This window comes from Bos grunniens, chromosome 4, assembly GCF_055505025.1.
Source record: "Bos grunniens cultivar Pamir isolate PY7600 chromosome 4, Bosgru_T2T1.0, whole genome shotgun sequence".
In the NCBI taxonomy this organism is placed as follows: Eukaryota; Metazoa; Chordata; class Mammalia; order Artiodactyla; family Bovidae; genus Bos; species Bos grunniens.
The window spans coordinates 104407916-104423347 of record NC_141168.1 but is presented as its reverse complement, the minus strand read 5'-3'; the positions used below and the strand labels follow the sequence as shown (position 1 = coordinate 104423347).

The 15432-nt window shown below is 38.7% G+C and overlaps 1 protein-coding gene and 1 long non-coding RNA gene across 11 annotated transcripts in view; one reads left to right on the top strand and one right to left on the bottom strand.

Annotated features, from left to right (window-relative positions):
* The window catches only part of LOC147374610 (uncharacterized), a 310540-nt gene that overhangs the window by 50002 nt on the left and 245106 nt on the right, over positions 1-15432 (bottom strand). For 2 of the 5 annotated variants that reach the window (XR_015162964.1, XR_015162960.1), the window contains one exon: positions 14431-14820. The exons of 2 other annotated variants lie outside the window; for them this stretch is intronic. This is a non-coding gene — a long non-coding RNA (uncharacterized LOC147374610). Of the gene's footprint in view, positions 1-5117; positions 5481-14430; positions 14821-15432 lie in introns of those variants that run through there. One more of the 5 variants, XR_015162962.1, reaches the window with a different exon arrangement.
* Positions 1-15432, top strand: part of UMAD1 (UBAP1-MVB12-associated (UMA) domain containing 1) — a 255050-nt gene that overhangs the window by 231285 nt on the left and 8333 nt on the right. The gene's annotated exons all lie outside the window — the stretch shown is intronic.

Below are 15432 nucleotides of genomic sequence, written 5' to 3'. Positions count from 1 at the left end.
AAACCCTTGTGCCCTGTTGGTGGGAATGTAAGTTGGTGTACCCACTATGGAAAAGTCTAGAGGTTCCTCAAAAAACTAAAAATAGAACTACCATGTGACCCAGCAATTCTACTTCTGGTTATTTATCTAAAGGAAATGAAAACACTAGCTCAGAAGGTTTTATGTGCCCCATGTTTATTGTGGGACTATTTTTAACAGCCACAAATGGAGGCAACTGAGTGTCCGTCAGTGAATGGATGGGTAGAGCCAAAGTGAGACATATATGTATCTATATATATAGATGTGTGTGTATAATACGTACGTACTCATGTATACATGAAGTGTTACTTGCAACAACATGGATGAACCTTGAGGGTGTTACGCTAAGGGGATAAGTCGGGCAGAGAAAGACAAATACCATATGATTTCACTTACATGTGGCGTCTAAAACAAAAACAGACTGGGGGTTGCCAGAGGTGTGGGGGTTGCCACAAATAGGAGAAATGAGTGCAGCTGGTCAAAAGATACAACCTTTGTGTTATAAAACAAGTAAGTCCTGGGGAGGTAATGTACAGGATGGAGAATATAGTTAATAATGCTCTATTTGTATATATGAAAGTTGCTAAGCAAGTAGATCTTATCATAAGAAAAAGTTATTTTTGCAACTCTGTCGTAATAGATGTTAACTAGACTTATTGTGGTGACCATTTTGCAATACATACAAATATTTCTTATATACTTGAAACTAATACAATATTATATGTCAATTATATCTCAGTTTTTAAAAAGGCACTAGACATGCCAATATCCTTCTCTTACTGGTCACTACTTATTTGTCTACTGACCTATTCCCAAAAAAAACACTCATCCAAATAGTAGGGTTTTTTAAAACTGACTTTTCAAAATCATGGTGGAATTTTTATCATCTTTGTTTATGTTTTAGTAACCACACCAGACACTATCATAACATCGAAGTAGATTTTAAAATTTGATACGTATTGAGTTAGAATATTGGAACAAATAATATTCAATAATAATTGTTCCCAAATTTCAAATATTTTAACATTGAAGTTTGGCAATTGAATCATATAAGTTTAAAGGTTTTTCACTTAAAATTATTTCATCGTACGTGTAGTCAGCACTTGTTATCTTATCTTCTTGTTATCTTCTTCGTGCCCACTGCCCCATGCCATTTCTTTTCATTGCCGGCTGTTCCTTCCTTGCAACCAGTACTTCCCACAGTTGTTTTTCTTGCATTTTGCCCAAATTCCCCTCTGCACTGTAATCCTCACCAAAGTAGCACCACAGCTGTTTATCCCCCACTTTATCCGTTGCCCAGTCTTGTGCCAGACACACTATAGGGACCCAAATACTTTTTTTAAATAGATGAATGGAATTGATTTTCTGATTCCTAATCCATTTCTTTCCTCTGTATTATATTACCTTTGTCATTTTTATAATTAGGATGTGCATTTTTAATGGAAAAAGTGCAGGTCATTATTTATACTCTTTTGGCCAAGTTCCTTAAAGCTATTTGGTTTCTTTACATGTAGTTACAAAATTCTTAAACTGTTTTTAGTTGGTAATCATCTTTTGATGCTTTGACTATTCGAGCCAAGATGAATTAAGCCAATTAGAAATTTTTTTTTAACATACTACTAAATGAGGAAAAGAATTCTGAAACATTTCAGGTACCATTCAAAGCTGTTTGAAATCAATGATGTCCGATCTGGCATATAATTTTTAAAGATTATTTTTAACATTTTTTAATATGATTATAAATTGATGCCTCTTGCAACTTGACAAGTCTCGGTGTCATTTATTTCTCCACAGTGACTTTAACTGAGTTTAACAGAATCTGTTATGCTACTAAATGTATCAAAATAAACCTCATGCTAAATCTGTGTTTTAGTTTGCCATCTCAAGATAGAGTGACAAGTAATTAATGTTTTCAAAAAGAGAATGCGTTTTGGCGATTTTTAATGCATCCCAGTGAGTTTGGTAATTGGGTTGACTGTGTGCTTTGACTCCGGGAAGTCTCTAATCCTAACGTCAGCAGTTGGTCTGGTGTCTAAAATGTTCACAGTTTTGTTAAAATTATACTTAGTACCAAATGCAGTCCTTTCACCAAGAAAGGCAGAGTCAAGTGACACTTCTGGTGGTCTCAACAATGACAATAGATAATATGCTGAATAAAAGTTACTATTAGTGAAATGCTTGCTAGAAGTTATTTCTCTGAGCATTGTTACAGGAAAGGAAGGGGAGAACTTGGTGAAATCTTGACAGGAATGCTGCCTTGATCCATACCACTTGAGTTTGGAAGCAAGGAAATAATTATAAAAAATTATTACTGGCTCTTTTATTATCCAGTCATCAAACCTAACCAAAAAAAAAGAAAACTAGAAAATGAAGACTACCTGATTACTCAGCTCAGCAACGTTTGTTCATTCAGTATGTCTGCTGAATTGCATGTCTGCTACATACCACATGTGCAGTTTACTACAGGGGACCCTCCTCACAGAGTTTGAATTTTAGCGGGAGATAAAGACTGAAAACTAAGTCTAAAATAAAAGCAGACAAACATATAAAATTATATCAAGTTGTGGTAAGTTTAGTGAAGGAAATAACCCATGGAATGAGATGGAGAGCAAGTAAATTTACTTGGGAGGATATACTTTAAGATGGGGTGAACAGAGCAAATCTCTCTGAGGAAATGGTATTTAAGATGAGACATTGAATTGAAGCAGAGTGTTAGAACTGAGAAGCAAAGGAAGTTAAAATATGATACCTTTTCACATTCGGATTGGGAAAGATTAAAAAACCTGAAAATCACCAAGTTTTGGTGGTGATGTGAGAAAAAAGAAGCCCTCAGAGCCAGTATAAGTAGAGACAAGTACTCTAGAGAGCAATTTGGCATTATCTCTCAAATGTGAAGACAATTTTGTATATATACTCCAATAATATATCCTCCTATACTAAGATGTCATATGAAATTGTCTATCACAACTTGAACAGTTTCAAAAGATGGAGTTTCCCACATATTGTAAATATTGACATTTAAACATAAAACTATGACATCATTCTTTCATATTTATCCAATGAAATTGAAATCCCATAGCAGTTTCACACACGACATTATCTGTCTAAAAAAATACATGAACAGGCTCTTTACCAATCAGAAATTTTGCATCATTCCTTTTTCTACTTGAACTCAGATTTCTATCCATGAAGATCTTTTATTGATCACTGTACCACATTTCTTGGCAACAAAAAATTAGTATGAATTAAATATATATATATGCATGTATGTATGTGTGTGTGTATGTGTGTATATATATATACACACACATACACACACACACTATGACCACAGGCCAAGTGTTAGAAATGTCTTCTGAATTATTTATTTGTAGTAGATAATCAACCAAAACAATATAAATATATACACATTTTTATAATTACTTTAAATTTTTGTAGAAGGGTATCTCTTAATAGAAGAGCTTAATTTTTCCTACAATAAATTCATGTGTCTGAGGACGATTATTACTACAATAAAGCTAACAGTAAAATGAAGAGAAGGAATTGGGCCACGGTAATTACAGTGGAGGGGAAGAGCTTATAAAGGTATGTGTTTTTTACATGCATTAGTATAGTACAATCTACAGTGTTCCTCTGAAGTTTATCTAAATATTATATACTATGTAGATGAAATTTAAAAATCATAGATTTATGATTTAAAAATCATCATAGATTTATGATTTTCAAAAATATGTTGGCAAAAGGATGAAAATGTTTCTTCTGCGAGTCTGATTGAGTGTTTAAGAAAATAAAAAACACTATGATCAATACAGCATCCTTTTGCTTGCAGATGTAGCTTTGACCTATTGGAAGTAAAGGTGGACTTTCACTATTAATCTCCTTTCTGTCTCAATGGACCTGCCTCTCCTGAATATTTCATACAAGTAGAATTACACGCAGGCTTCCCTGATAGCTCCAGTTGGTAAAGAATCCGCCTACAACGCAGGAGACCTGGGTTTGGTTCCTGGGTCGGGAAGATCTGCTGGGGAAGAGATAGGCTACTCACTCCAGTATTCTTGGGCTTCCCTTGTGGCTCAGCTGGTAAAGAATCTGCCTACAGTGTGGAAGACCTGGGTTCAATTCCTGGGTTGGGAAGATCCCCTGAAGAAGGGAAAGGTTACCCACTCCAGTATTCCGGCCTGGAGAATTCCATGGACTGTATAGTCCATGGGGTCACAAAGAGTCAGACACGACTGAGCGACTTGCACTTCACTTTGTGACTTACTTTTTTCACTTGGCATAATGTTTTCAAACATCATCCATTTGAAACATGTATCAGTACTTCATTTCTTTTTATAGTTTTAATTGTTGAATAATATTTCATAATGTGATTATATCACCTTTTGTTTATCCATTTATCCATTCATCAGTTGGCTTGTTTCTACCTTTTGGCTATTGTGAATAACCCTACTATGCAAATACAGAAGTATTTTTTTGAATACCTGTTTTTTACTTTTCTTAAATATATATCTAGGAGTGGAATTGCTGGCACTATGATAATTCTCTGTCTAAATGTCTGGGAAACTGCCAAGCTGTTTTCCAGAGTGTTTGCACCATTTGATCTTACCACCAGCCATGTGTGATGGTTCCAGTTTCTCTGCATCTTAGCCAGCAGTTGTTGTCTGACTTTTTGATTTTAGCCATCCTATTGGGTGTGTAGTCTCTCACTGTAGGTATCTTAAGGGTTGTTGTTTTTTTTTTTTCTTTTTGCAATTCCTTCACAGCTAATGATGTCAAGCATCTTTCCAGTGTGTATTGGCCATTTATCTTCTTTGAAGAAATGTCTATTCAAATCCTTCTCCTGTTTTTCATATAGGTTATCTTTTTTATTACTGAGTTATAAGAGTGTATATATTCTAGATTCATAGCCCTTATCAGATATGATTTGCAAATATTTTCTCCCATTCTGCAGGTTGCCTTTTTACTTTCATGATAGTATCCTTTGAAGCATAGTGTCCTTTTAATCAATTTTTGTTTAGGTTTTAGTTCAAAGCCGTTAAATAAATAGGAAGTAAAAATGCACTTGTGAGCCTTTTTAAAATCAGCTATACACTTTGAGCTTGAAAGCATCACTTTTATTGTGCTACTTTGGGCATAAATAGTGATGATGTACTTCCCTTTTTTTTCTACATTTAAGAGTCCACCCAGAAGCTTGCAACTATATTGAGTTCCGGAAATGTTCTCATTCTCTTGTCTTGCCAGTGATATAATCCTCTTAGCATAGTTGGTTCAGGAGTAATGTTAAGTAGACCCAGATCTACTTAACATTTGGTTTGGGCCTGTTAAAGGCAACATATCTTCTTTGTTTCCTAAAAATAAACTGCAACCCAGGTTCCAGCCACTTGGCACCTTTTTGCCATTGCTCACCAAGTGCCATGAGCTGGGAAACGTGAGCAGCTGAATGCAGTCATTTGTCCATGTCCCTGGAAAATTGACCACAGAGGGTGTGTTTCAGGAAGAGTCCTCTTCATTGAACAAAAGACAATATGTGGTTATTTTAAGTTCTTAAATTTAACTGGAATATATTTGATTAAGGTAAAAAGGTTATTTTCAAAATATATCACTGAGGCTTCACAACGGTGCTTTTACAGATTAAAATAGTCTAAAGAGTCTATAATTTTAGAGTTTCTAATTCACATAGAATTAGCAATATCCAGCAGGATATAAAAATGAGTCATAATAAACATCCAAAGTTTTTTCTTTTTTTTTTGTCAAGTTGGTATCTTACCATTCCTTGTGCTTTGGTTTTGAGGAAAAAAGAAAGTATGATTATTAGAAAAGTATCCTACAGCCCTTTCTCAAGGAGAAGATGCTCTTTTGGTCATTAGAAGAAATTACACCACATTTTAAAAGGCATGAAGTGAAGTTTCCTTAGACTGGGTTGTATTTGCGAGGCAGAATAGTGTAGCAGCTAAAAGTCTACTTCCAGAGTTAGATCAAATTCTCTGTGTTTTAGTGTATTCCACCTTTTAAATGGAAACATTGAGATAATACAGGTAAAAAAAATCTTAGAACAGTGACTCGCGAATAAACGCTCATGAAATGTGAACGATCTCTGGGAGCGTACACTATCAGAACATTAGGACCGAACCAAAATGAAGTTAATACAATTAGAATCACTAGTAACTAGTATAATTTACTTTTCAGTATTTATCAGAACTCATAATCTAAACCCTTATTTCCATCCTCATTGGTAGGCCATAAATTATCTAGTTTCTTCAGAGACTTCCCATCAACCCACCTGCAAAGAAAGCACAGGAGGGAAACACGGAGCTCTGGTGAACTCTGAGTGTAGAATCTGTACATTTAAGAACACGAAATTACAGGTGTTCATTTCCAGGCCAGTTTGGCGCTGAAGCCATAGCACTTATTTCTAGAAGGCTAAAGGAAAATTTGTATTGTGTTCTGAAAATGGACTCTCACTTTCACCTCTGATGACCAGTCATTCTCACTTCCAATGAATTACCTTCTTTCATGCACATACAACTTTCTTATCCCTCTTCTATCAGATTTTCCCACTTCAGGAAAAACTCTACCTCATCACCTTACTATTTAGGAGAGTAAAACAAAAAATCTTAATGACCATAGCGCTCCAAATTTCCTAGAGATATTTCTCATTAAAATACTCCACAACAAATCTAGGTTAGCAATCTTGAGAGTGCTCTGAAGTACCTTCCAGATTCCTACCAAAGTTCAGTTCATACAACTTAATTTGCCTTTTTCAAGTACTCACATTTAAGATAACTTTAATATATTTTATCTAATTTGTTTAGTCACTCAGTCATGTCTGACTCTGTGATCCCATGGACCATAGCTTGCCAGGCTCCTCTGTCCATGGGATTTCCCAGGCAAGAACACTTGAGTGGGTTTCCATTTCTTTCTCCAGGGGATCTTCCCAACCCAGGGATCAAACCCATGTCTCCTACATTAGTAGGTATATTCTTTACCACTGAGCCACCTGGGAAGCCTTTTTTCTATTAATAATTTATTATTATTCTAATGATAATACTAATACTATAATAATTTTCCTACATCTATTTATAATTATAAGATTTCCTCTCTATTATGGACTTACTGGCCTGAGAAAATATAGTCTGCTTTCTTAATATAAGGTGAATTATGAGAAGATTAGTACTTGCCTGTATTTTTCTTACTTGACTCCTAAATGTTTCTCATTATCAAGAGCAGGATGAAATTAAGTATTCTTCCATGGTAGGAATCCTTTTCATAACCATTGGAGTTCTGAGTTTCTTCTCAAGATACTGTCGATACTTTCTACAGTTATCATTTGTATTGATTTAAGTGGTGTTTCCCTAAGAACGTTTACTAATACAGAAGAGTTAGGGTCTAAGTCTACTTGGAATCATGGCAGTCCAGAGCTGGATCATCCGATCCAATTACCTCTTATTTCAGAGGAGTTGACTGAAACACAGAGAGGCCAAATGATTTACAGAAGGTCACATCGTCTAGGTAGAGGCAGGAGTCCCTGGGACTTGATCTAGTGCTGTTGCTACTCAGTCTTGCAGATTAATTTTCAACTTGATGTATCAGAAGCAGTGTATAGTCTGACAAGTACCTTCTTTTTCCTTAAAAACTTAGGAATCCTAAAAAAGGATGGCTCAAGGAATTGATTATACATTAATCAACTTTTATGTCAATCTTGAAAGCATCTTTCAACTACAGTGTATTGTTCTTTGAGAAATTCCAAGATGACTTGGATAAAGTTTGTTACTCTGCTGAGGCATTTAAACTATATTTAAATGTATTAAGCTATATGAATTTTAGATTTTCCTCTGATGAATTTTTGGATACAACTGTGGCTTTTCATTTTTAATCATTTCTTAGCATTACTCACTCTCAAGTTTGTTGAGCAAACTTTTCCCAAGAGCAGGTAATGACATCTTGCACCCTTACAAAAATACACAAAAGAATTACTGCGTAGAGTCCCAGCGTGGGTGGAAGGTCTTTGAGAAATTACGGAGCTGTGTCAAACAGGACTGAAACAACATCGGTTATACTCAGATGTTAATTCATAAAGTATTAAATTGACAAGGCTCTATTTGATTATGATTTTTAATGCCAAGCAAAGTGTATAATAGTAAAGCATACAAATTTATTATACCTAAATAGATTTATAATTCAAAATAAGCAGGAACCAGAGTTTGTTTCCCTTAGTTCAAGTTCTTTCTAACTCTACATACCTAAATAGTATTCGTATATTCATTGACTCCTGACAATCCTTTTAGCATTAATTTGTAGATTTCCACTAGTTGATTTTACTATAGCTTAAAATATTGTGCTGCAATACACTGCAATAGGTAGAAACAACCCAGATGTGTATCAGTGGATGAATGGATAAACAAAATATGATATATACATACAACAGAGTAATAGCTGTAAAAAATTCTGATATATGACGCAACATATATGCATATGGCCTCTGAAAACATTACATTGAGTGAAATAAGCCAAACGCTGAAGGACAAACACTATATGATTCCATTTATATGAGATACTTGGAACAGGCAAGTTGATGGAATATGATATGATAGATAGAAGTTACCAGGGGCTGGAGAAGCGAGGAATGGAGAGTTCCTTAATGGGTACAGAGTTTTTATTTGTGATGACAAGAAAAGTTCCAGAGATGGATAATGGTGTTAATTGCATGACGTGCCTATCTTTAATGCCACTGAATTATACACTTATAAATGATTAGGGTCATAAACATTGTGCTGTGTATATTTTACCACAGTAAAAAATATTATCCTGGGTTTGCCATGAAGTGAAACAACAGCACGCTATTTGGGGCTCTGAGTGTGCACCGAGAAGGGACCCGGCCTCCTGCCACTCCTAAGAGCCTCTTCATTCTCACACTGGGGTAGAGAAAACGCAGCTGTGTTTACTTTTCCAACCCCATCTTCTGTTTTGAAATACAACCTTTTTGCAAATGAGAGCCAAAGTCAAGTGACACAGCTTTCTGCTCCCCTCTTCAGTTTTCCAAACACTGTTTACTGTTGACCTAGTGGAGTTGTGGTTAGGTGCAGCACACCCAGGTAACACTATCACTCCCGTGCCCTCTGATGGAATTTAACTAGCCTACCTTCATGATTTCTGTGCTCAGCTTGGTATGATGTGTTTCTGTCTCACTTGCATCTTTATGTGAAAGCATACAATTGTGTATTCACCAACTATAGTATTTTCAAGTGTGTGGACCATTCCACACATCAATTTGCAAGGAAACTAAGGCTTTTCTTAACTAGTATTTTCCTATTTCTCAAAAAATTGTTTGTTTCCTGAGATTAGAAAGATAAATATGCAGTATGAACATGAGCTTCTACTGATAATTGTTTTTGAATTCTGGCTATGGAGATAACAATTTGAAGTGCATCCTAAAAATTATGTATTTATGTTTTTACATAATAATGGTAGAACAATGACAGAATACAAATTTTGCAATTAAAAGAGCTGCAAAACAGATTAGCTGTCTTCAAACAACAACTTTAACATGAATTGATTAAAATCTAAATGTCTGTTCTTAAAAATGTATATTATCTTAGGTTTATGAATTTACTAAATGTTCATTTCATCAAAGCACATTCCAAAAAAGCCAGCATATAGCTATTATTTAATATTTTTAGATTTACTTTTTTGGGGGTATTTTCTACTAGTATCTTATGGTATTATTTCCATTCAATCAGTATCACATAAAACATTTGTTATATCTAATTATAAACATCTAATGATATACATTTAAACATCTAGTCATATAAAAACAGATATTCTCTTATCAGCTTTAAAAATAGAAGAGTATTTCATTTGCTTTCTGATTGTATATGCAGACGGTTGAAGTACTTTATTGTTTTACAAAATGAAAAAAAATCGTTAGGATGAAATTAATATTCAGTGTGCTGAGGAAATGTGCAAGATCAGGTTTCATTGTGTTCCTTTGAAATTGACTAGAAAAAATATGATCTTGTTGCACTGCATTCTGAAGAAGTTGAATAGATATTTAAAATAAATAAAGTATGTAAATGGGAAGTGGACTCCACTGTGACTAACGAGGGATATCAGATTCTTCAGAACTGTGGTGTACACAGCAAGCTTGAAGAATCCACACACAAAAGCCTAAGCTATTGTGTAACCTTGGTGGTGATCAGACGCTATAGTTTACTAAGCTATTACATATTTCATCCAGCTTGGTAGGTTTAACCTGGTAATAAGATGCTTAGTTGAACCGTTAGTTTAAACTCTGTTTTCTTTAGTCACTCAGTCTGTATTTTAGGAACTTCGTCCTCTACCCCAGATAATACTTGTCTGTAGAGAAACTGTTAAATAATTTAAGTTCTTTTAAGAAATAAAACACCCAGACAGGTAAGCTTTAAAATTGTTTCTCTTGATGATGGCCTGTATGTTAGAGAGGGAGCATGGGGTTCTAAGTCAGGAGACCCCGCGTACAAGTCTTTGCCGGAACGTAGTGTGTGACCTTGGATAATCACTACCCTTTGAGCCTCAGAAGATGAGAATAAGAACAACAGCTTCCCTATCAGATTTAGTGGGTTGTGAGGTTCAAATGCAGTAACGTATGTGAGACAACTTCAAAAGCCTTGTAAAGCATGAAACAAATAGTAGTTGCCATTTTCCCAAGATTCTGATCAGAACTTTTCAGATCTCCCAGATTTAACTGAATTGTGAAACTGATAAAACCAAGCCAATAAGTTGTTTCAGAGAGCACTATAGGACACGTTTTAAAAACCATGACTTTGTTATGTTTTAGATTTCCCGATCATGTGGTGTCTGTACGATTTTGCTATATTTGTTTTGATTTTTTGGTGTTTAAGATGCTTCTCCGTTGTTTTTTTTTTTTTTTCTTTTGTAAATGGAATTGCTTTGGAAAGTAGAAATTGGTGGGGTTCTAATCTCCTAAAAAAGGGCACCCCTTTTCCTCACCTGCATCTTGAGCCAATGGAGAAGTTAAGACCGAAGAGCCCACAAACAGAGGAACAGAAATGGTGCTCACCCTTTAGACCGATAGAGCCTCTGTTGGAGGTGACTCAGAGTAGCAGCTAAAATGGACTTCCTCGTTCCAATAAACTTTCGCCACTGGTCTGGACATGGGTTAAGTCAGCACAGCACACACTCCTACCCTGGTTCCTTGTCTCCTCTATTTCAAAGAGTCAGAAGGAGAAAGACTCCCCAGGCCTCAGGATCTTGGGCAGTTCAGGTGCCCCCATCTAGAAACATGGACCCTTGACCATCTTTCACCAACGAGGTAACTCATTCTCCCTCCTTTGGGAGGAGTAGGGGGTGGGCAGAAGGCCAGGGTGCTTAAAGAAAAATCCCTCTTTATGGAAGTCAAAGAAGAAAGGGGCTTTTCTCTTGAACAGAGGTGAACAGAAACTAAATAAATGGCATTTATACTTATCCATCCCCTCTCTTACCCACTTCTTCAGCTCTTATCTCTGAGACTCTCCTCCTCCTCCAGTGATTCCCTAGTCCTGCCACCCTATTGCTGGTCCTGTACCCCGTACCCCTACCCCCAAGCACAGGTTTCCCTGCAGCCCCGTCAGACTGGACCGCATAGCTGTGGACAAATCCTGACTCCCAGGTAAGGCAGGCTGATGCTGCAGACTGACTGTGTGCCCCCACCCCCCAGATTCTCATGTTGAAACTGCTCTCCAGTGTGAGAGTATGTGGAGGTAGGGCCTTTGGAGGTGATTAGGTCATGAGGGTAAAGATTTCATGGACGAGATTAGGGCCCTTACAAAAGAGGCCCCAGGGAGCTCCCTGCCCCTTCTGCCATGTGATGTTACAGTGAAAAGAGGGCAGTCTGTGAGCCAGAAAGCAGGCCTTCCCACACACTGATTCTGCCAGCACCTTGATCTTGGACTTCTCAGCCTCCAGAACCATGTGAAGTAAACTTCTGTTGTTTATAAGCTACCTCGTCTAAGCAGCCTGAACAGACTAAGAGAGTTGATTAAGGGGAGTCTGGAGTAGCTGAGGTTAGCTTCTGTCGCTCTTTCAGTGAAAGAAAGGTAGGTAGGTAGGTCTCTGGTAAAAATATTTCCCAAACGGTTTCCTCTCTAAAGTTTGCGGCAGCGCCTCACTGAACATCCTTTGGGAGACGTATCTGTGAAGTTGTTTACTTGGCAAGGCCAGAACAACCCATCTCTTTCTTCAGGAAATAGATGTAGCTGGGGTCTCAAGTGAATTTAAAGTTCTACTTGATATGTGATACATGTCAGTGATAATATGGAAAAGAGTGGGTCAAGTCTTGTTAGGAAAAAACAAACAAATGCAAAAATCCACAATCAACATAATATGAAGAAATTTAAATTATTTAGTCACTCATTTGGACTTCTTGGTAGCCCAGTGGTAAAGAATCCGCCTGCCAATGTAGGACATGTGGGTTTGATCCCTGGGTCGGGAAGATCTCCTGGAGAAGAAAACGGCAACCCACTCCAGTATTCTTGCCTGGAGAATCCCGTGGACAGAGGAGCCTGGCGGGCTACAGTCCATGGGTCCGCAAAAAGTCAGACACAACTGAGCCACTGCACAGAAACAAACACGATCACCTCTCATGAGCCAGCCACTGCTCGCATTCAAGGAAACGGAGAGGAATCTACTGTCCCTGGCTTTGAGCTTTCCACAGTTTTTCAAGGGTATGTAGACTGTTAAGGGAATGCATGGCCAGGGGCGTGGCTGAGGTTTGAGGACTTAGGTGGGGCAGTCTTCCTGAAAGAGTCCTGACGTGCAGCATGCAGGGCAAGCTGAAATAAGCAAGGTGAAGGGAGTGGAAAAACAGAGCAAGATGTAGGCAAAAATCATTGAAAAGAAGAAGACAAGACTCAGAGCTAAAAAGAGCCCAGCCTGTTCAGATAATAACAGTGGAGTAAAGATGGAGTAAAGAGTTTAGAGGATGGTAATAAAAGAAAGCGAGGGATGATCGAGGCCAGCTTATGCCGAATGTGCTATGGTAAGGCATTTGTGCTTTTTTCCGAAGACGTGGAGGCATTGTAAGCGAGGAGGAGCATGTGTCTTAGCCATCACCAGGGATGGGGAGAATGTGTAATCGTATAAGGGAGTAACGCCAGCTCAGGAAACCCTGGTGACATTCACGCCAGGAGACCTTGGTGGCCTGCACTGAGAGGACGACAGTGGACCTGAAGAGCCATGGATGGACTCAGGGACGCATCAAAGACATCAAAGTCAGTAGGATTCAGTCATTTACTGGATGGAGGGAGTGAGGAGGAGAGAGAAGTCAAAGGTAACTCAGGTTTCTGAGTCAGGCAACCGTGTTGGCACCCATCACCGATAAAGAACATATCCCGAGAGCATTAGGTTTGGGGTAGACTTGGGAGGAAGCTGAAAGCCAGGTTTAGAACACACGGAGTTATGTTCCCTATTGAGTGTCCGAAAGAATGATGTACAATAGGGTTTGCACATATGGGTTAGGAAGTCTCGATAGAAATCTGGGTTTGAGATTGGGGTGTGTGTGTACGTGCGCACGCGTCTGCATATTCACTTTGGGTGGAGGAGTAGGGCGGTAGGCACCTTAGGTATGGATAAGTTCCTCCAGGGAAGTGTGTTGAGGCTAAGAACAAAGGAACAGAAATGAGGCCCTGGAAAATATCACTTCAGAAACAGGCAAAAAAACCAGACAGAAGGCAAACCTAACGAGCGTTACAGAAGCCAAGAAATAAAAACTCAGAGTCACCAGCCTTAAGTGCAACAAAGAGGTTCTGGAAGTTTTAGCACGTCAAGTCATCTTCTGAACGTAGTGAAAGAATGATGATATGAGTGACCTTGGAGAAATCAGTGGCAGTAGAGGGCAGAGAGAGAGGCAGATGGCAGTGGGTGAGGAGTGAGGCAGATAGCGAGTGTCAGCAGTGGTGTCAGCCGGGCTGGGAGACAAAGTAGAGAGATAGTGGCGGTGGGGAGGGGAGCGGAGGAGGTCAGTGGGTGAGGAGCCAGGGGCCCTAGAGACGCGGGGAGAATTTTCTGTAAACGGAGAACTGACTGTATGAAAGATGAGCAATTCGAGGCCACCTTCTGATGGAGGAAGAGTGGGGACAGAATGGCTGTGCAGCACCAGGAAAGGGTCTGCTTTGGGCGGGAGGAAGGCAGCTTGCCCACTATGGCAGGAGGAGGGCACAGGTGGGTACGAGGGCGGGTGAGGCTTGTGAACGTAGCAGGTAGGGGAGATCCTCAGGGGATGGTTCCTGTTTTCTCTATGATAAGAAGGAGGCTAGCCACCTGCTCACAGCAGGGAGGAAGGTGATGATGTTGGGCCAGAGAAGAGAAAGGGTGAAATCCACGCTGTCAAGGCGTGGGGAAAACGTCCTGGGAAAATAGGAGATCTCTGGCAGCTTAAGATTAACGATCACAATTTTTTTTTAATAAACTGTTTAAATGTCTTTTTTAAAAGAATCACTGAAACAGCCCTTTATATTTTCAAAACCAGTATAAAACAGGATCCCCTACTGCACACACCGTTTCTTGCTGGTTCATTTCCTAAAATGCTCCTCTTTCCTCTTTCCACTTCTCCCCCACTCCAGTTGGCTGGTACTAAAGATTTTCCGGCTCTAGTCAAGCCACTTTTCCAAGAATACATGGAACAGATTACAGAGGCAAGCGCCAGCCAGCTTGCTTCCCCTTCTTCACTTACTTGTGTACATTCAGCTGGAGTTCTGAAAAGAGGAAGTCAGGAGAACTTTTTTCTTTTTTAAAGATGGGAGAAGCAGGAAGCACAGGCAGGTGGAAACACTGAGGGAAAAAAAGAAAGAAAAAGGGAGCAAATACGGAAACAAGAGTATCAAACCAAAATGTAACCTGAAATGGTGTCCTAGGTCAGAGAGAAGAGCCAGCAAAGAAAATGCCTGCTTTCTAACCCAGCGTCTTAGTTTGCTACTAAAATGCTTAGTATCCTTGATCTGGGAGCCTAAGTCACGTGGAACGCAGCCACCTCCTTGCCTTTAGCTCTCTTCTGCCTCATTTATTTGCATCAGCAATGAAGTATTCTGGGCTTTTGTTTGTTTCTTTGGACCAACCCCTTAATTTAAAAATCAAGTCGAGGGAATCAGAAACAAGGGGGCCAGATTCCGCTCCATTCACAGTATTTAACGGGTGCTCCTTACGTGCAGGTACAACTGTTCTGGGTAGTGGGGATTTGCAGAAAAATAGGAAGTAGTCTCTACATTTGCAGTATAATTTCTCCCAGTTGAAAGGAGACCACTGCTTAGGACTCAGGTAGGTAGAAGAGCCCAATCCTCTGGCTTTGATCAGCTAGCCAGACAGTTACTAGCAAGTAGCTTCTTAGAAGAAAGTTTGGGTCCTGCGTGCCCTGTGCCCTGCTTGTATCACCTCTTTCTAACCTCT